This window comes from Struthio camelus, chromosome 2, assembly GCF_040807025.1.
Source record: "Struthio camelus isolate bStrCam1 chromosome 2, bStrCam1.hap1, whole genome shotgun sequence".
Classification (NCBI taxonomy): domain Eukaryota; kingdom Metazoa; phylum Chordata; class Aves; order Struthioniformes; family Struthionidae; genus Struthio; species Struthio camelus.
Window position 1 is genome coordinate 152,110,803 of NC_090943.1, and position 22,840 is coordinate 152,133,642.

The following is a 22,840-nucleotide window of genomic DNA, read 5'->3' on the forward strand; positions in this document are numbered from 1 at the left end:
TAATAACATTCTTTTATTGGTGGCACCCACAAAGGCTAAACTTTGATTATATGTAGATAGATGATACAGTTCCACCTCTGAGCAGTTAATTATTGAAGGATTTTCAGTGTTGAACTGTACCTCTGTGCGGCCTGGACAGGTTGCTACTAGCACAGAGCCTGCTTTTTACCTTCCTCTGTGCTCAGTATAGATTTTTCCATGGAGCAATAACAGCCAATACCAGACTTCTAGAATATGGGCACAAATACAATCTTTCAGCAGTATCTCCTCAGACCCTCAAAAATAAATAAGTAGGTAATATGGGGATAGATAAGTTTCAAACCTAAATTAGGGCTATCAGTGTGACTGCATGATACACTGAGGAAATGCCCCCCTTTCACTTGTAGACTGCCTGGGCTAGGACATTACAGGCCCTTGAGATCTCTCTCTCACTCTGGAAGTCAGTCTACAGTATATGTGTATATATACACAATAATATAGTCAAGAAAAAAATTGGGGAAAAAAAGTGGAAATACTGCAAAGGCTACATGAAAATAAAAATAAAATGAGGCCAGAACTGAAGTAAAAAAAATCATCAGCACAATATGTTGGAATTTTAATCCATCCAAATCCAGGAACGTGAAAAAACTGCATAATAAAGATTAAAATATGAATGAGAAAGGAAACTGCATTTTGGGTTTATGTATATACTGTTTGATAGAACTAGAGCTTTAAAGTAGTGCAGAGTTGCAGTCTGCCAACTATGTGTCAAAATTATATGCAAACTAGGATGATTTCACTTGGCTGTCCATAATACTGGAGCAATGAGCCAGAAAAGAGAATTTAAATTAATACTATGCCTGCTTTACGAGATATAGCATGTGTCCAATGAAAAGAAATTTCTAGGTGCTTCTATAGGTATCGACAACTAATTTTTAATAATGCAAGATGCCATATGGGACACAGTCTATACTATGAACACTTAATTCTTCATTCTTTTTTATATCATGCTTCCTGAAGTGGATATAAATTAACATATAATGTCAAGTCTTAAAGTTACCGAACATCTGAAGCATTCATTGACCTGAAAATTTTTATGAGTGCTTAGCGCCTTTTAGAATTAGGTCTAAAGACCAAACTGTAGAACAGAAAAAAGTGAAGTTTACTAAACTTCCCTTTGGTGTTGTAGTATATGAGCATATAAGGAGTGTGGAAAAGGCAGAACAAAACTAAAATCAGACCTTTCAATTTTTTTTTCTTTCTGTGTATGTCATATTGTTCTTAGTGCCACTTTACAGCTGTAAAGCAGCTGTAAGCAGTCCTGAATAGCATCATGCTTAACTTTAAAAAATGTCTTCTGAGGCACAATGGCCTTCTTGTTTCCTCCTGTTGCTCGCAGAGAAGAACAGGTAATAATTTAGTCCTAGACTTAAACTATAAATTTGCTGTTCTTAGGCAGTGAACTAACACAGTAAATAGCTGCCACCTCTTTCTTTCTTTCATAGCATCGAAGGCAGGCACACATATCTATAAGAGTAATAAAGTAGTGCTCTAAATCTGAGACTTAAATGAGGACTTCTCAGCACGCTACAAAGGCTCTCAGTCTTATGGCAGTACACCCATCTCAAACAGTGGCCAGCACCAGTAGCTACATACCAGTTATTTTGACATTGGAAATTTTCATTGTGAGAAATCTCATTGCTAGATGGAGATTTATAGGCTTTTGATTCTGTCCACAGTAAAAGAGGAAAAAAATCATCATCTGTGGCTTAATGATTCTATTTGGGACCTGTATTTACTACAGTAGATAACTCTTCTGTTTTTCTTGTGCATATTTAAAAAAGAATAAAAAATAAACTCTAATCCTACCTTATTATATAGTCAATAAGAGCTCACTAGGGATTAACTATTCTTGATTTGCTGAAACAGAGATGTGACCTGCTCACATTGTAAATCAATCTAGCAAACTGTATTCAACAATCTAAGACAGTATTTTCCAACACGATTTGGAATTAAGACAGAAAGTTACTGTCAGTAAGATTTTGGGCCCTGCTGTGTTGGATTCATTAACTTTAAGGCCATCCTTTGACGGCTAAAGAGTGAAAGAGGGAGGCTGGGGAATAGCAGCAAACCCCTCAGATTTCAAAGGGAGGAATGATCTGCATTAAACAGATTAGCTGAGGGAAAAAATGCATCTAGTTAGAAGCAAAGATGAGAAAAAGGAATTTCACTTATAGAAGCAAACTTGAGCTAGAAAAAGATTTCTTTTGTTAAGGAAAAAAAAGGCAAATAAATAGAGAAAAATATTTTATATATATATATAAAATGCTCAGTTCTCACTCAGTTGCATCACAGCAACACTTCAGTAGGAATTACACACATAGTCACAGATGTATACACATTTAAGAAACCAAGGCACAGTGTTTAACTTACAGGAAATGAAGGCCTGATCCAGCGTCCAACAAGATCCATGGGAATACTCTCATTGACACTGAAGACTGCAGAGTAAAATTCTAGCTGTCACATTAAAACACTCCAAACCATTGTAGCCGCATATAGTGGATTTTCAGCAAGTTTATCTTAGCTAGACAGAAATAGTCAGGTGTGTATCCTTTTTTTTGTTAACTCTATTTCAAAAGTGTTTTTAAGACACAGCCATCCTGATTATGTTTGTCCAGTCTAACTCTTAAACTGCTGTAAAATTTACCTGCTTGTCCAACACACAATGGGTAATTCTATCCGTGAAACAACATTAGGCTGTGGCTGTAATTTGGCCACAGACTCTCTCCTCTGCCCATACTGTATAAGCTAAGGGTTGCCAGAGAGTTTATCACCTGTGAATACTCTCTACCCTGGAAGAATTCCCAGGGATTGGATCAATCGGGCTGCCAGTTCCCTCACACTTTGGCTCTGCCAACTTTCTAAAGAAGGAACTAGTGACACTTTTACATAAATGCAAGCTCCAGAGCTCTGCTGTGGTGCAAACCAAAGATAAGGCAGAGCAGGTCTATTTGAAACTCTTCGCATTTTAACTTTGTAGCCTTCTAATTTTGATATATCTATCTGTAGCTTATCACTACAAAGACACAGCTTCTTACCCTTCTTTACACACAGAAATTTAGTCCAAATATCTGAGCAAATCCAGTTTCTTGAATTCCAATATGTATATAAAATTCTAACTGGCTTGGATAGCAAAGAATCCCAAACAAAAAACACATTTTTCTCTGAAACTTTCCACAGTACCCATAGGAGTAAACTTCACAGGCATATACGTGAAGCTTGCACATAAGAACTCCATTATACTGTGAATTTAAAGCTAAGCAATGCCATATTTCTGCTTTTTAGGGAGAGGGAAATGAAGAAGACAGAGGGAAGGGACAAGCAAAAGGGGTCAACGAGAAGGCATCAAGGAACACTTCACCTTTCTCAAACAATCCAAAGCTTCTCTTGTGAAATGTTCCCATAATGCTTTCCACTTGCAAAGGTATAAACATTACACTAAATTTTAAATAGCTTGTATAGTGTTTTTTCCCCTCTATTTAGTTTGTTTCTTAGCTTGTGTGTGGAGAAGTATATATTAATGTTTTAAAAACAGTTATATTTTGCAATTCTATAGAGTACCCTCTTATATCTTACAAATCATTAGAAATATATGAATAGGTTAGGTCAAGAAACCGTACTATAAGGTGACAAAGCCTATTAAAAACTATAGAAACTTACATTCAAAAATTCTTGCAATTCTTATGAGATTATTCTTTCTGCTTTAAATTGTAAGTACCAAATACAACCTCAGATTTCTTATGCAGATTATATCTTATCCCTGCATCTCTTTTATTCTCCCTGTCCTCTTCACCCCTCCTACTCTCGGTTTTTAACCTATTCATTATTAGGAGAAAGCTCTTTCCTTATGGAAGAATGAATAATAGCAATAAAATTTTAACCATTTTTATAACTATTCTTCCATAAATCTCAAATCTCTTGAAAAAGACAAATTTTTTAACAGGAAATATAGAACCTGAAAAGCCAAGTCATTTTCCCAACTTTATGAGATAATTTCAGTTAGGATGGAAAAAAGAACTCATATTTCTAGTTACCACAGTTTGTCAAACATTGTGTTATACCATAAGGCAAGGCTAGCTGACAGCTTCTTGCAGCCTCCACTTCAGAACAGGAATCCAAAATCACAGTGATATTCCTCACACCCCAGATGTCTAGGGTTTTTGTTTTTTCCCTGCAGTCAAACTGTTCTTGGATTCATCACCTTCCCCTTCTACCTTAGGAATGTGAGGTATTTCAAATTAAAAACATCTCACAAAATCTTCTCAGCATGACAAATTTATAATCAGCTAAGCGTTTCACAGACCCCGAGACATTCAGAAGTACTCAGCACATCACGTTAGAAATTTTAATGAGCATCATTAGGACAGGCACTTATTCTAGTACATGCACAGCAGTTTGGGAACTGTTGAATGAAGAGTTTATGATCCTTATTAGACTTCAGCACATTTTTCTTATTGTGATTTCCATAACTTTTGAAATGGTTCAAAATCAGCTCAACATGTCTGCAGTGAACCTTGTAAAAGATGAAATCTGCTTTTAGGCTCAGTTCTTCTCAGGTATTCTTTTACTTTCTACATAGACTTTTCTTTTTATCCTTGTTAATATCAATTTCTTAAGGAATCTGTTTTCTTCAAATAATCTGGGAGATTTGATTATACTGCATGAATTTAAATACTTGTTTGGCAATAAACATGTTTTATATATTATAGTTACTACACTGTTACCCAAAAGTATTTCATTTTACTCTGTGCTCATTACTGGAGTAATTGTATGTTCTTATACTTTAGTTTTGATAGCTCCTTTCATGAACAGTCCACTAAAATCACCTATCAATTACTCCATTCAAGACCACGTTATACATGTGCCTTTATCCTTCAGATTTCAGTTTCACCACCTTACACAAATTACGGTCAGAATGACTAGAAAAAGCAGTTCATTATATCCTATCTAATCAATAATTATCAATTAGATAGAAAGATACAAAATGTCTTAGTTAATGATTAGCAAATATTTTCTAAGGAGAATTATCATTATCAGGGGAGCTATTCAATAACTACAAATTGTTTGACTCTTTCTTCAAGGTTTTTGACAGATTTTCGGTATTCTCCTATTCTCCTGTAACCAGATTTCTTCTATAATTTTGCCTTACAAAATTCTAAGTAACCGATGAATGATTTAAACAAACACAGTAACCCACTAATTGAATCCTTACTCTCGTTAATGTAGTGCTGAATTTAGAAAATGTACACCAACATGTGCTATACCAGCTTTTTTGTCCTACTTTATGTACATACTTTAGCACTGGCTGAGAGCATGCCTTTCTGGGTTCAACTGCCACTTAGCAGAATATTATTTATACAGATAGTAGGGAGACACAAACTATAACAGTTCAGTTCTTGCTAAAAGGAGTTTCAGAGAGCTCTTCTATTTATAGTAAAAAAGAAAAAAAAAGTGCACCACTTGACAATATCAATTTTCCTCATATTATAATTTCAAGTTTAAGGAAGTTAGAAAATAATCGAAACTCACATATTTTAATCCTATTGTTTGAACAAAATAGTTCAAGATTTGACCACAAAGTAGTGATAAGGAGAATTTTATATCAGCTTAGACAGAAAATTACTATTAGTGCCTCAACAGAATGAATGTGAGCTGTTTAACATGATTATCTCCTTGCATAAATATTTACAGAATGATCTTGAAAGCCTGTTCTGACATCTGAAACAGGAGCAAAATATAAACATGACCCCACAGATCCAGAAAGCTCTTTGTGTAAGGGCTTCTATACTCTGGAGATGCCCTTTCTTCTGGGAGGCTGGCAAGGTGAGGTGCCACCGGTCAGTTTAAGAATAGACTTAAATCCGGTGCTGTCACCCCCTACTAAATTCAGCAGGCATGTGAACTTAGGTAGTCTCACCAGTCAGCTGCAGGAAGAGTAGGTTGTCGTCATGCCAAAGAGGACTGAAACCTGAGGATCCCAAGGAATCCGTATTGCATACCAAATTATCTAGGTCCCTCTCACATGTTACCAGAAGTGGCTAGCTTTGCCCATGCACTGTAGAGGGACCTCGGCACTTATTTCACTTCTCCAAGTCATCCCAAAGGTGTCTAGGTGTCTATTTGTAGGTGCTGGGGGCAATGCAACCTCCGGGTAGCCTCTAACTTGCATCTAACAACACTGATCTGTCTATTGAAATGCATTTTGCTTCATGTTTTTTTAGGGGGTAGGAGGTTGTTTTGGGGGTCCTCATCATATATTGTTTCTGTGTAGGTTCTGTTCTATTTTAACACTGATATTTTAAAGATCTCTAATAACACTTTTATGCTTCTACTACCATCTGACTAAAGTGCTTGCCTCTATTTGAATGTCACTTTTGAAATACTTACTTATTAAACGTAGATTTTAACTGCCTAGATCTAAGCTAAAATCTGGCTAAAAATGAGTCCCAGATTGTACAAGCCATGTGGCCTCCTATTGCTGATCTCTGATCCACAGGTGTCCACAATTTCAAACTGTGACCAAACATATCTATATTTTTAAGTAGGTATATTGGATAAAGTCAGCTTGCTATCACACAACATAACATGGAGTTCAAAAACCCCAGAAAAGGGACTATACAAATATATGTTACTATTAGAGAATATACATAGCGGTTCTCTGGACTGAGACTAGGGTCTACACCCTAGCTGTCTCACTGCCTCTTCTTCTGCCAGGACCCGAGAGCTTCCACTCATTGCTACACAAACACACAGGATCCACACAGAGCTAGTCCAGGTCTGCCAAGGCCTTCATAGACCCTTGCCAGAGCTGTGCTTACTCGAGACACGGCATGGGCACAGTCAACAGCACCGGGACTCAACTGATGAGCCCTGCTGAAGCCAAGTCACCTGTAGGGTCTGTGCACCTGCGTTGCCCGCGTAGTGGATACTGAAGCATTGCCCTCCCTGTCCTTTCATTCTGAAAATGTTGTGACCCTCATTAGCTACCAAATACCAAACAGCAAAATTCAGTTCCCTGACGATTCCTCACTCATGTAAGAAGTGGCATAAAGACTCATAGTCAAGTGTGAGAATCACTAGCAATTTCCAGCTGTTTCTTATGGGAAAAATCAAAAATGAAGGCAAATATCAGTACCTGTGTATCTGAGAGAACTTGCCATTTACAATGACATAGAATCTTTTAAAACCTTTCCCCACTCAGAGCACATGCGATCTGGCATAGAATTGGTTGCTTATGCTGCATTGGGACCTTAATATGACAAGTTTAATAGAAAATAGTGGAGATTATATTGTATATGTACAATGCTGGTCAAATCTAGGCCTCACCTAAGTGATCATCAGTATAAGTATTAGGATTATATAAAGGAGGAAAAACGCAATTATAGAACATTGTGTTATAAGTAATGACTTACAGGAAAAGGATTACATTTTCAAGGATATAAATCTACCAAATAGAAAATACTGGTTTTGTCAGATGCAAGAATTTTTCTCAGTTCATAGCTTTTTAAATTTATATTAGAATTAAATATTTAAGGCAATACATAAATTATACCAAAACACGATAAAGCTAAGCAGAGCTATTTAGAGACAGATCTTCCTTTCTGGACTAGATTTCCATAGAGCATAGAAATAACAGAAAGCGTATCTGGAAGGGACTTTAGAGATTACCTAGTGCAGTCATAATAAGGGACTCAGTTTTGACAAGATTTCAGCTACCACACAGGCTGCTAAATAAGTGACAGATACTCAGAATCATTTAGCATCCAGCAACATCAATGTCTAGATTTTCCTCAGTTAATCAGCAAGCACTATGAGCACTTCTGAGAATTTAACCACTTATCTGTCACACAAATGGTAATGGAGTGTGTTAGAAAATCTGGCATTAGCCGTGTGCATTGAATACCCCTGAAATTGTGTCATTAGTGCTTTTATTAGGATCAGGACTATGAGCTCGGCTTTGTAGCAAATTGGAAGCCAGCACAGCCACAAAGTAAATGTTCATGCCCGCCTGTGTTGGTAAAGAGGTGTCCTCTGTGTGCTACAACAGCTCCAGCTATTTTTTGCAGCTGTTACCTCCAAACCCAGGTAGATTAAGTTGGAGAAGTGCAGGGTGAAATTGAGAAATGGAAAATACAATAAAGAAAGAAAGAAAATCCAACCACTTAGAGCAGAGCAAGAGGACAAAATCCACACACCTTGAAATAGCTCTGTCTCCAGTACGGTGTTCATATCGAGTACCTGACCAGCTCTCACAAAATGAATCTCACTGAATTGAACTGAAAACACAGTCATGTTTGGAAAAATCTTTACGAACAGTTTTAAGCATACCCTAAACAAGGTTTCTGTGAATCACACGTCCTCTCCCGTTTATACTATGGAGATATGCGAAGAAATATTAACTCTTAGAGTGGTCTGTATCCAGTACTGAGAGGAAATATTATATTTTGTTTTAAAACAAAGTTATCTCTCTACCCTGACAAACCAGCAGTGGTAGGTCATAATCTTAAACAATGCAGTTACTTTAGGTTTTTTAATGAGGCTCAGTAAGAAACATATTTAGAAAACGAGAACACAATTTTATAACATTTGGCAAGACCTATCATTGAATAAAACTATTATTAAATTAGAGTAAATTAACAGAAAAAAAAGATTCGAATATTTTATACAGGTGTAGTAAACAAAGCATAATTTCTTAAAGATAGAGAGTAAATTATTCATCTCATCACAAAAAATCCTGGGTCTATTTTGTTCATTGATAAAGTCTTTTGAGGTCTTTTAGACTAAGCGAGGTATTTCTGATATTACTAAACCGCAACAGCATCTTGAGAAAGTCAACAAAGTACTGATTACCTTTTCTAGGTATCAAATTATTGCTTTTTCCATAAGAAGGTGATGTGAAAAATATAGGACTTTACTAGTTTTGGAATTACAGAATATATTAACTAAAACAATTTTATTTTATTTAGGAGCTTACAAATCTTTTTATTTCCTTTTACAATTTGCACTTAAGGCATTATTATTATTATTATTATTATTATTATTATTATTATTATTATTATTATAATATAGCACTACACCTGAATCACTTCAAAATACTTCCGACATTTTTCCACATAAATAATGTGAGGACTAATATATACCTCATGACAGATTTCCTCCTGCCTGGGAAGTCAAAAAACAACACATCAAGACTTTTTTCCCCCAAATGCTACAAGAAAAGAATTTTTTCTGAGCTTTCAGTAAGGAATAAGAAGTAAAAGATAAAAAAATAGAAAGTAAAAAAAAAAAAACATGGAAAATAACATAGAAGTTCCACAAATGAGCTTTTTATGAGTCAAGATTGTAAACAATATCTTGTGCCCTTTTTGTGTAAAGCACCAAATAAATGGAATAAACTGATTAGTATGCAGAGTTCTCTCTCATGTTAATATGTTGAGCAGAGGCTTGCAAAAAGGAAAAGCAGAGGCTTTTCTGAAATTTTTGCTGGAGGAAGATATGAAGCTGTCAAATGGTAGAAAGCAGAAGATAAATTCTAAGTGTGACAATAATCCCCATCACAATGTCAGAATCTTCACAGAATCATAAAGGAGGAAAAAAAACCACTAAAGACCTTCAAGAGGTCATTTAATCCAAATTTTTGCCAAAGGCATGTTTTTCCAAAACCTAAACTTTTTCTGACAGGTAATTCTCTAACCTGACCATCACAGATGGAATTTCTGCAGTATCCACAGGGCAATGCATTTCAATGTATGCTTCATTTTCTCTCGGTTAAGTTTTCCATAAGGTGTAGCCTAAATCACTCTCGATGCAATTAAAGCTTATTCTATCTTATTCTGAGTACTATGGTCATGGAGAATTGATTGTTTCCTTCTTCTCTGAAGCTGTTTTACATATTTTAAGACTTATATCATGTGCAGTTTCAGCTTTCTTTTCTTAAGGGTGAACAAATGCTTTTTTTCTTTTTTTTGATGTTTTTAGAAGAACGGAATTCTAGATCATTTTAGAAATCTAGTTTCTATGGCCCTCAAATCAGGTATTCCAGAACTGCTTAAGGAGAGGGATAATCTTTGTCACAAAGGAATAAATTTCTGCAGGCAGAGACTTTTCAGCCACCTTGGCTATTGAAGTATGTAACATTATCACAATTGAAGTTGCCCCAACAGCTGATTTACAGGCATTTAACTCATTTACATATTCTCTAATTTGTTCATTGTCTATTTTAACATGAGCAATCTGATCACAACTGACCAGGAGATTAGTTCCAGTGGGAAAAAGCAAGTATATTTACTACGAGATACTGTTTGAAAGTATATATATAATAGAATGAATTTAGAGAAAACAGAGAATCAAGTCCATTGAGAAAGTAAAAGTGATGAACAGGACACAAAATAATATTGGATTTACGTGCCAAAACTGATCCATTAGAGCAAACCAGATAATACCTATCATTACCACAACATGCTATGCTTTAGAAAAAGGTATAAAACTGCAAAGGTTCACTGCTAGGCATCATATAGGCTATCCAGAAGGTTTGTTCTAGAGTGGGTCTCTTCTGAGGCTGCTGCATCGTAGTCGTATTTTCCACCTTTGCGCAGAACTAACGGGGCAGACCATGTAAAACAAACAGACCATTCAAATACCTTGCATCACTGCATACTCTCTATTCTGTACACAGTAGATACAAATCCTGCTATTGCCTAGCGCCAGAAAATGAATCCTAACAACGGAGTCTGACACGTAACTATAAAACAATAAATGTAGATCTCAATGTACTCTCATTAAATTAACTTTAATTTTCCTTTCATAGGAAACTAGTTTTTCTCTCCACTGTTATTTTAGGCTAAGTTGGTGTCGCAGCCTAAATCATAGTTCATAGTTAGGAGTCACTAAGTCAAACATTACTGTCCCAAAATTGTTCTATTTGCTGTCACGTCTGGTCTTTATCTGGAGCTAGTAAAGAGCCATATTTATTGTTCTGCTGTGCATGGTTATAAAATGAACAGTGATGAAATTATACATTATAAAGCACTTATGCACTTAAATTCATATTTAGCAAAGAAGTAACTCTTCTTCCTCTATTAAATTTGCCAGGACGAGGCACTTTTCCATTATACGCATATGTTCACCTACAGTCATCTAAATTGTAAGGCTTGCTGAGTCCACTAGGGAGAGAGTATCATTCCAAGGGCATCCATCCAAAGGAAACCCTAAAGAGCTCATACAAGCTCAACAGAAATTACACTGAAAAAGGCTGACATAAACAGCTCCTTCACTTCAGCCAAGGCAATTCAACATGATTGGCCTCAGTCTTGGCTCAAATGGATCTTGAGAAGTTCCTCCTCCCTAGCCACTTGGTTCTGCACCTGTCACAGATTCACTCACTTTACTAATATATCTATTTGCAGAGCTGTGTTGTAAACTGAACTAATTCTAGTTAACAATTAGCCTATAAAAAGTTTCTCAATAGTCGAGAGAAATTCAGCATTTCCAATTTGAGCCAGTTCTTGGAATTATAATACATTAAAACAGTTTTAGAAATTCAGTGGATATACATTTCCCTTCTCCTAATATATGGCATGATACCTTTGCTTGAGCCTTTAAAGTGTCTGGATGATGAAAAAAATTCCATTAAAGAAAGCTCATTAACCAATTTTATTCACTGCAGATTCTACTGAGACAAATTAAGAAGCCTATGTTGTGCTTTGGTTAAAATATATTTTAATGGTAAGTAAAATTAAATTGCTTTTATGGATGTTTGCCTGCAACTTTACAAAAAAAAATAGTAAAGAATGCTTCCGTTAATTATAAATTTAGGATTACTTTATGAATTGATCATTTCAGCTTTATTTTTATTCCTCCAACAACTTTCTACTATCCATAGGTTATGGTTACCTGTATAAAAATATGCAGTATACTTTCCACATTGTAATTTAAATAAATGTCTGCAGGAGAATCACAGAATAATTGAGGTTGTAAAGGACCTCAGGAGGTCTCTAATTCAACCTCTTGCTCAAATCAGGGTCAGTTATGAGATCAGACCACGCTGTTTAGGCCTTTGTCTTTTCTGGTCTTGAAAGCCGTCAAGGATAGAAACTGCGCAACCTCCCTGGGCAAATGGCTTCAATGCTTAACTATAGTTAAAGGCATTTTTTTATTCCTTATATACACTCTGAATCCTCACTATTTCAATTTATGTCTGTACCTCCTTCTCCCACTGTGTATCACAATGCACACCTAGGTGAAGCCCATCACATCCCATGCACCTAGCATAAATTGATTTCTCTCAAGAGGCCCATGACTTGTTTCCCTTCCACTACCAGTAGTTCACCTCCTCTTTCAACCTTATTTCTAAGCACAAAGGCCTAGGTGATCTTGCTGGTGAAAAATAAGGCTAAAGGACACTCGTGACCTTAGTTTTACTTACAACTGCTGTCACTAAAGCATCTGCCCATTTGCTAGTAAGCCCAGGTTTTCCTTGTTTATTCTTTTACTGTTAATATAGCTCTAGAAGCTTCTCTTGTTGCCCCTGATTTTCTTTGCCAGTTTTATCTCTAGCTGAGCTTTGATTTTCCTAACACTATCCTGCATATCCTGGCAATGTTCCTATATTTGTTCTCTATAGCCTATCCTCATTTGCATCTCTTATATACATCTTTTTGAATTGGATCTCACTCCAGAGATCCTTTTTAGGCAAGTTTGTTTCCTGATATATCTTATTTTCCTTAGTACAGGATGGACCATTCTTGTGCTTGGGGGAGGCTGTCCTTAAAGACATGCCAGCTCTCCTGAGCTTATTTTCCTTTCAGAGCTGCCTCCCAAAGGAACCCCCTCCCCTCCAGCTCTCTTTATAAGCAAAGCCTACTTTACAGTAGCCCAGAGTGTGCACTCTGTTACTTGCCTTCCTGATTCACTTCAGGATCTTGACCTCCACTATTCCTCCATTGCTAAATTTAAGGGAAACCTGCATTCTCTGAAGAGAGGACGTTAAAGACAACACTACATACAGAGGATTTTCACTTATCACCCTATGTTTTCCAAATATGTAAATGTAAAGTTCATCTCCAAAAGGATGTCTTGGGTAAATATTTTAAAACAGACTTAATCTAAACATGAATACATGACAGGTACACATTATTAACATAAGGAAAATATCTTAATATTGTAATGTTCCACGTCAATACAGTTTCTATTTACACATGGCAGTACAATCTCTTCTCAGAAAAGGAACAAGTAAATTACTGTGATCCTTCTGCTAATTACAGATTAAACGGCCTCAGTTATCCACTTTAAGGAATAAGGGCAAATGCCACAAAAATAGATTTACATTCAAGGCAATCAAGGACAAAATGAGAAGGTCTCGCCGGTGTTTCACTAACTAACAAACGGAGAATCACATGGAATCACACACACGGAACAACAGAGGTTGAGAAGAAGACCATCTCTGGAGATGGTCTAGTCCAAACCACCTGCTCAACACAGGGTCATCTAGAGCAGGTTACCCAGGGACATGAGTTTTGAATTTCACCCAGATAGAGACTCCATAACCTCTCTGGGCAACCTGTGCCAATGTTCTGGGCAACCTGTGCCAATGTTCAATCGCCCTCACAGTAAAGAAATGTTTTCTTATGTTTAAATGGAATTTCCTGTATTTCAATTTGCACCCACTGCCTCTTATCCTCTCACTGGGCACCACCGAGAAGAATCTCACTCTGTCTTCTTCACTCCCTTCCACCAAGTATTTATATAGTCATTGATAAAATCCTCCCTGATCCTTCTCTTCTCCAGACTGAGCAGTCCGAGCTCTCTCAGCTTCTCCTCATATGACAGATGCTCCAGTCCCTAAATCATCTTCACAGTGCTTCTTTGAACTGGCTGCAGTATGTCCATGTTTTTCAGGTACTGAAGAGCCCAGAACTGTACATAGCACTCCAGGTGTGGCCTCACCAGGACTAAGAAGAAGGCAAAGATCACTTCCCTCGACCTGCTGCCCTTCCTAACGCAGCCCAAGATTATGCTGGCCTTCTTAGCCACAAGAGTATATTGCTGCCTCATGGACAACCTGCTGTCCACCAGCATCCCCAGGTCCTTCTCTACAAAGCTGTTGTCTAGCCAGTTAGCCTCGAGCCTGTACTGGTACATGGGGTTATTCCTCCCTAGGTGCAGGACTTTGCACTTCCTTTTGTAGAACTTCATGAGCTTCTTGTCAGCCCATCTCTCCAGCCTGTCAAGGTCCTTCTGAATCACAGCACAACCATCGGGTGTATCAGCCACTTCTCCAAGTTTTGTATCTTCTGCAAACTTACTGACGGTGTACTCTGCCCCATCTTCCAGGTCACTAATGAAGATGTTAAACAGTATTGGACCCAGTATCGACCCTCGGGAGACACCACTAGTGACTGACCTCCAGCTGGACTTCCTGTCACTTCTAGCCCAGCAGTTCAGTCAGTTTTCAATCCACCTCACTGTCCACTCATCTAGTTTGTACTTCACTGGTGTGAGTGCTCTCACACTCTGAGTGCTACTCAATCATATTTATTTTTTACTCAATCATATAATATATGACAATTTCCTGTGAATTATCATCAAAGATACATTTCATTACCAAACAATGAAAAGAAACAGAAATTCAGCCATGCTGATAGATTCTTCTCAGAAAATAGCCCAATGAACAAGCTTCTATTTTTTATGATATTCTATGAAAAAAGCTAGCATTTTTAGTAAACAGAGAAAATGATTGATATAAAGAGAAAACACATTCATAGCAGTAGAGAAAATTGAATGTGTAACATCAATGCAGACATGAAAAGCTTGTGATACTGAGGACTTTGGAGTCTTGGCAAATCAATACACAACTGCAGAATACCTCAGTGTTACTGATGGAAGACACACAATAAAAACAAATTCTCAAACAGAAAAACAAAGAGAAATGAAAATAAAATATTGAAACACTTAAGAACCATGATTTCAAAGAACCACTTAAATCAATTATTCACATAAACGATCTTCAAAAGGTTCATGAGCAGATTTTCGTATGGGGTGTATTAGTTAATGTAGTACCAATGAAGTAACTATTTTCATCATATGTTTTTTCTCTCTAACATGATATGTCCCCCAAAATCCCTTATCTGTCCATTAACGCCCAGTACAAAAGAACTCTTTTTATCTATCCAACAGTGAAGAGAAAGAGTAATGGGATCAATCACTCTGAATAACAAAGAAGCAGACCATTAAACCTAACAATGCACAAGCAAATGAAGAAAACAGGCATTAAACATCATTTATCAGTACATTCATTTATATCAAAGAAAAGTAATCCCTCTTTCTAAGCTTCCCTCCACTTCACTTGTGGAATGTGAACTTTCTTATGAGAGTAATTTATTATGAAATTGCAAACTATATAGATAAATAACATGTAGAACCCCAAGATAAACCTTGAATTTATGAATCTGCTTAATCCTTTGGCTCCAAACTTTTACATGACTGTTTTGTCTTGTGCATAGCAAATATTCTCAGATCCACTTCCCCAGCCTCAGTATTCTGGTCATACATTTGGCATGTGCTTCCTTACCATACTTGCGGCAACACTGGCATGAAAGAGACCTTGTGAACTGAGTATTATACATACCACTCTGTACAAGTCCCACTTGGACAAGCTGAACAATTGGCCCCTTAATTTTGTTATTCCCTCTGCATCAACATTACCAGTGTTATTCAGCATTACCCAGCATAGCAGTGACCCTCCAGCAGTTGTGAGCTTCCTTAATAGTTATCATGTCACTTTATGAGTCGTTCATCACAGGCCTACCAAAAAGATTTCATACTATTCCATAATAAGCTTAATTTTCTTATTTTTGCAGAGGTGATTGCAGCAAAATTAGCTATATGTTTAATGCTCTGATTAGGTTAAGGTATAATTGCCTCTAATGAGCTCTCTTGGAAGTTGTGAGTTACTTATCTGCAGATGGAACAGTATTCAGAAGAAATCCCTGCCTGCCTTTGAAATAACAAAAGCAAACATCAACAACAATAAAAGCTTTTCCGGTTTTGACCCTGTATGGGACAGTCCAACTGATTAAGTTGAGAAAAATCAAAGATGGGTAATGAAATGTTTCCCAGGAGCCAAACGAGATCTGCTAGCCCTGGCCAAAGTAACAAAATACGTAACACATCTGACACTAGTTGATGTGGCACACGGAAACAAACTTGACTGCTGCAAAAAATAGCTGTTTTTTTAACATTCATTAAACTTTTTCCTTTCTTTCCCATCAGGAAGTCAATTTTTTCTTTTGCAAACCAGCCAACATGCTGTTCTAGAATTCCTCCAAGTTGGGTCTCATGTGTAGCTGAAGATACCAACAAGGAGAGACTACCAGTTGCTGTGCATTTTCATGGTAGCTGATAGGGTCCAGAGGGTCCTGTAGGGCAATTAAGCACAGCAAACTGATCATGTCCCTGCCATATTTCACTGCAAGACGAACTGATTTTAAGCAAGGGTATTTAAAATAAACAAACAAATAAATAAATAAATAAAAACAATTGTATAAAAACAATTAGAAGCTTGAACTGGAACCCTGCTTTTTTCCACTGCCTATCCCTGCCCTTTCTTGTAGAAGGAAGTCATCTTTTCAGGTTTTCCTTTTTTATCCTTTGCATAACATTTCCTTTCTTTCTGTAGTGGCCTAGGATCAACCAACAGAAGAAATGGAGACAGCTTTCTCCTACTGTCTCTTTCAAGTTGGTGGTATAGGCAGTTTCCTGGGGATATGGAAATCAAGGTCTGGACTTTCTCCAAATAAAAGTGATAAATGCATGCTTCCCATTTCCTAGCTGAGTGTTCAAGCTACAAGGTTACTATACCCCTATCCTGCTCTGGCTGTTCTCCTTTTCAGATTGAAGAGTGATCCAACTGTCCATATACAACAGGAGTAAATCAGTCACTTTAATCTAAAGTGAGGTATGGGCCAAGAACACAGGCTTCAAAAAAGACATTTGTTGCCAAAATGTAGGTCAGGGCTTACTCTCAGGGTAGAGGCACACTCATTCTTTTGTTTTTCTTGTTGGCCGATGAGAGCATCGCCACCCTGAGTGCTCATGGTCATGAATCTGATTCTGAGAGTTAAGATAATCATTCCAATTATTTTAAATTGACTGTTTTCATATTTCATCCATTCCAATGTTGATGCATTTATGTAAAATGAAAACATAGAAGGTATGAGTAAATATATAGCTAATCGGTTTAACAATGTGGTCTATTCAGCTCTCAGTCCTAAACCAGCTTTTTACACCGACTAGCATCGTGATCCTGTGCACATCGCTTGGGACTTGGGACTAAACTTCTCTAGTTATAAAGTGGAGTCTGCTATATTTCACTGATAAACTTTGCGCACTGTGAGTATTTTTGGCCAGAACTCCTTTTCCCTGTACGTCATTTCATCAAATGAGCTTTTTTTGTCAAAGCAGATGTTTTGTAAAGATATAGCAAGTTTGATGAAGGGAAAGAGAAGAGCGAAGAGACTGATGATTATAGGAAGTAGAGGTTCAAGTCTTTTGTCTGATCCTGCATGTTCTAGCAAGAAAAAATTTTGTTCCAGTTCATACAGAAAAGTTTAATTGATTCTGGGCTTACCCCATGATAGGCCAGTTCCCTAACCACATGTTTTGATAGAAAAACATAGATTTTGATAATTCCCTTTCTGCTACAGCATTCCAAAAGATTTTGGTCATGTTCCAAGGCGAATGAAAATGAATGATAACAATGCTATGAAACGGAACTGCTGTAGCTGTGACACACAGCATAATGAACGCTAAGAAACTGTTTTGTACGTGAAAACGTTAGTTAAGAACATGTCTGCACTATAGCGTACGGATGCCCAAGACAGCTTTAAATGAGCTAGTCTGAGTATATCTGATAATTGAGACAAAAAAGCTGTAGATACTAGCTTGTAGTGAACTCTGCGCCGTAACAACTCGATTGTTTCAATACCTCTGCAAGCTTGTTAAAATTTAGTCATTATTCTGCTGAGCAGATATACCACCATTTTAGCTTAACTTTCTCTAACAAATACAGTGATAATTGGGATGCAAAGAATTTTGTCCACTAATAAGATCGTTAGCTTCGTAAACAAAAGATGAGCTAGGTTCCGCTGTACCTGGATGTACCTAGACAGGAAATTTGTCCAGATGATTGACAAAATATTGTGTCTCCTGTAAGGCTGGTTTATGGAAGGTGATATAGGCAAACGAGCTGGAAGATAAGATTTCCCCATGAGGTGTCAGTCCAGGAAAAGAAGGAATTTTTCCAAACTTGTTAAAGAAGTACTTTGGGTGCTTTAGTATGCAGAAGTATAATGCACAATCTCTGCCTTTCTAGGCCCTCATTGCTTTTGTTCTTCTCGTCCCTGCAGTCTCTGTCTATTTATTCTAGTCCAGCAGAGAAACTGGGGAGGGGAGGAGAAGGAAGGAGAGGAAGAGTGACAGGGAGACGGGCAGGGAGTGAGGGTTCTGTGTCTGTAACAGCTAACTCTGTATTACTCGTAAGGCCGTTTGAAATAATATATATAGAAACTGTTTGCAAGAGCATATTTGATATTAACCAAAATAATATTTCTTTATGAAAAGTTTCTTGTTTCTTCTTGAAACAAAAAGATTTTGTAAATATGAGGAATTATCATCTTGCAAATTCCATATTTTTCTCTGTAAATATGTTAAGAGCATTCAGTACTTCCAAACGACACCATGCTGCTGCAATTCCAAACGTGCATGAGGAACAGTTCAAAGTCATTTGAAACTTGACCAAAATACATTTATATATACTTTGTCCACTAACCTAAGTATAATTAATGTACAGGCTTCTACATTCATTTTGCCTTCCCTTCAGAAACTGCTAATATCCTGTAGGTTTTGACCAGATGTTCAACAACTGAAGTGCTACATCTGCATCTGCCATTGAAAATTATTGTTTGTAATTATGGAAGAAAGTTTCCAAAATAAAGAAATTTCTGTTCGCTTTTAACTGAAAATGTAGTAGCAGAAAAATACTTTGCTATTCAGTAGGTTTCAAAGCACTTCTAAAGAAAGTATCTTTACCTCTCTTTTACAGATGGGAACAACAAGGAACACAGTTGGTCATGGTCACCAGGTAGACCAGCATCAGAGGTGATAAAAGAAAGCAGGTCTCCTGAACACTAACAGTCCAGTGCTATACCTATAATGCAACACTGAATTTGAACTAGAAGAGAGGAGGAAAATAAGGATGAGACTCTGTTGGCTGCAAACTATAAATATCAGACTGAGTATCTGGGGTTTGTGAACAGGATTGCTGAAATAAAGGACTCAGAGGTAGCCTATAAATTTGTCTTTTCTGTCTGATTTGAACTAAGTGCACCTATTTAAATATAAGCTAATCTCAGACTAACTTCTTCCTCGTGAAATACCTTTAACATTTGCTGAGTTAAACTGCACAGGAACAAACAAACCATTTAAGAATAGATCTGCAAAGGAAAAAGGCAAAGTTTGGACTACATTAAAAAATTGTTGCTGTTTTACAAAAATCTTGCGTAGAGAATACCATCAAGTTTTAAATGCCCAAATGCATTGAAAAGAAATAGTAAACATTACTGCTGTTTTATCTGGATATTGGTGCAAATTTCTTCAGCTGAACTTTCGTACAAAGTCTTGTCTCAAACCATTAAGCTCAGTGGAGAAACTGCCTTTGAAACTGCCTACAATCAAAGCCATTCTTCTCTGAGTTTCAGAACTCCAGATAGGTGAATGACCTCAGCCAAATATTTAATAGCAAAAGACATGCACTTCTGCATTTATCAAGCTGACCTGGACTTTGTTTCTAACATCAGAAGACCATGTTAGAAACATGACTTTACTTTCTTGAGACGTAACCTGGCCCTAATATTGTTTATTTTAATGGAGGTGAGCATGCATAATGGAGGTTTTAGTGTGTGTTTGTGTGTACATACATAGAGCTGTATGCATATGCCCCTATTAGATAAACATTCAGTGATCAAAACAATCTATGACAGTATCCTAGCACTTGCCAGAACATCAAACGTACATACAGACTTTTTTCTGAAGCTACTACAAGTCATTTAATTAGGTTTCAAACCAAGAATTCAGCATTTATATAAGTGGACTTCAAAATTTCCAGTTTGGTCCGTTTTGTGCATCATAAACAGCATTAATATTGCTGAGTCAAATTCCAGCTTCCAAATGTTATTAACTCTTGCAGTTTGATTGTCAGTCTCACACTATTTGTTATATATACTTAAAATCTTAGCTCTTAAGAGCAAATGATTACTCAAGAATTTCAGCTTTCAGTTAAGAAACAATCATCACAAACACACGCACGGGCACAGACACACACACAAACTAAAGTTTCCAGAGCTCTTGGTTTCTGTGAAAAGCTTACAAATGTGACATAAATGACAAAATGTGCTGAAGTAAGAGTAAAATAAAAAGTCATAAAAAGACAAGCCAAATTTATCATTTTTTTTCTATTCTGGTGAATTTAAAGGCACCCCTAAGAGGGTTTTTTTTTTTGGTTGGTTGGTTGGGTTTTTTATAACTTTATTGAAAAGCTGTATTATCAAATGATTATAGTTTTATTATTGTAAATATGGCTTATATCTAGACTTGAAGCTGTAATCCTACTTTTAGAGCAGAGGGAGAAAAGTTCTCTTATCTGAGTAATCACTTTTCCTCAGTATTATCTTTTCTATATGTTTCACGGACGGAGAAAATATGAAGTCGCTTGTGAAAAGACCTCTTAATCCTTTGCCTTTCTGCTTTTTGTTGTATTAAATTTTTCTCTTCTAATACTCTTCAGCTTATCATCCAACTTCATATTCTAATTACATCATCAAGTTGTTTATAGTGTGGTGTATTCCCTTGAAAATTTTAGCACTGAGTATTTAGGGATAATATAGAGAACAGGAATTGTTGATTACGTTTTGTCAACATTCAGACAAACCTCATGGGAAATTTCAAAAGTACCCACTTAGGTCACACAGCTATAAAGGGTTAATTTCAAAATGACTTTGTACCCAAATGCATCTTTCTTGTCAAAGATTTGCCAAGTGAAAATCAAAAAAAACTATGTTGATCCTGCTGTGAGATGAATAGTTGGTGATATAAGGATTACTCATGTTTTTGAATTCACAATATAGCAGTACATGCCTCTTTAAAAATCTACTTTTTATACATATTTTCCCAATTTATAATTAGAATAATATTCATTTTAAAATATATTATGGAAGCTTTAAATACATTAGCTCACAGCAGAAGCACATTTATGTCTAAGAGCAAAGGAGTAGGCGGAATATGTACTAGTTCTGGCTACCCAGTTTTGGCTTTAGCTTTGAAAGTGAAAGACATGAAAAAGGTAAACCAAACCAAAACAAAACAAACAAATTCAATGAAAAAGCATACATATGAAGACACAGGTAGTCAGATCCAGGTATACTTGTCAATCTCTGCCGAGAGGACCTTAGAAGTATATCTATATTGCTAAATAAAAGATCAGAGAGTAAGTTCATACACTGATCTTATCACCCACAGGGCTTGACAGTTAAATCACTCCTGACTGTTCTGGACTACTGCCAGTAATTCTTTCCAATAGACCTTTGCTATAGGTGCAAGTTATAAGGATGGGAGCTGTTCAGTGGCAGAGATTAGCCCTCGGTCCTCTTTACTATTTAGCAGCACAGCTGTAGCCTGGATCTTCCACAGCAGGTCAGGTACTGGTCCGAGTGCAAACACATACTCTGAATGCATGATCACTGTAAAGCTGAAGACTATTGATTTTAGGCTATTTTCCTAATTTTAAGGTGTTTGAGTACTACAGTAATAAGCATTAGGAGACAGAGGCACTAAAATCTATCTGTTATTCAAGTAGTCCCTACCATGCACTCCACCCTAGAATATCCAACTGCAGAAGAAAGTACATCGGAGTCAGCGTTTTGTAGAGCATCTCAGTCACTGACACACAAATGGGTTCTCTGTGCACTTTAAATTACCACACAAAGAGGAACGTTTTGTTACTTTGATGTGTGTTTAGACTGAAAAGTGGATTGTAAAGAATGGGAATAGATTGCTCTGCTTCTGGAGAGTTCAATTCCTGGTACTAAGTAGGCCATTCACAATGTAGCTCACTCCCCTTACACTATTTACCCTATCTACTGTCCTTTATCACTACTGGCTCTGGCTTGCTATTCTGTTCTATTTCAGTCCATGATCCTACTAATGCAAGAGATTAATAGGACTCCTTGACCTTGTATTTACAGAAGCACCTGTAGGCCCAGAGCACAGCCCACAAATAAACCAGAAAACTCTATTTTAGTTCGCTATAAAATATCCTGACGTAAATTTTTACAGCTTCTACCTATTCACATCAACAGGTCTTTGTATAACAAAGACTGCAGAAGATCATCTATGCTCTCCAGCACTCACCTCCTTGTAACTTTGTGTGACAGAACATTTGTTTCTAAAGACCTGACAGATGCAAACCATCCCACGCATCTGACTGGACTACTAAATGTGGAATGTAAAGCATTTTACTCCTGTCAGTTAAAGACACTCTAAATAATATTGTCGATCATATCCATAGAACAAATAACATGCATAGCACTCCAAACTCTTCCTTTGACGTAAGTTCCCCTTTCATGCATTAAAATGTCCTCTTTCCAGTCAGTGCAATCCAGTTGTGTTAAAATTTGGTGACATAGGAAAAAAGTAGAAAGGTAGGGGTTTTCGTAAAGCAAATATATAAATGTATAATAATAGATAGCCT

General features: G+C 36.8%; 1 protein-coding gene and 1 long non-coding RNA gene across 2 annotated transcripts in view; one reads left to right on the forward strand and one right to left on the reverse strand.

Moving 5' to 3' along the window:
• Positions 1–22,840, reverse strand: part of CNBD1 (cyclic nucleotide binding domain containing 1) — a 165,808-nt gene that overhangs the window by 92,532 nt on the left and 50,436 nt on the right. The gene's annotated exons all lie outside the window — the stretch shown is intronic.
• On the forward strand, positions 11,745–19,272 carry LOC138066219 (uncharacterized). The gene is made up of 3 exons (XR_011139458.1): positions 11,745–11,763; positions 17,297–17,427; positions 19,139–19,272. It is a non-coding gene; the product is annotated as an uncharacterized lncRNA (long non-coding RNA).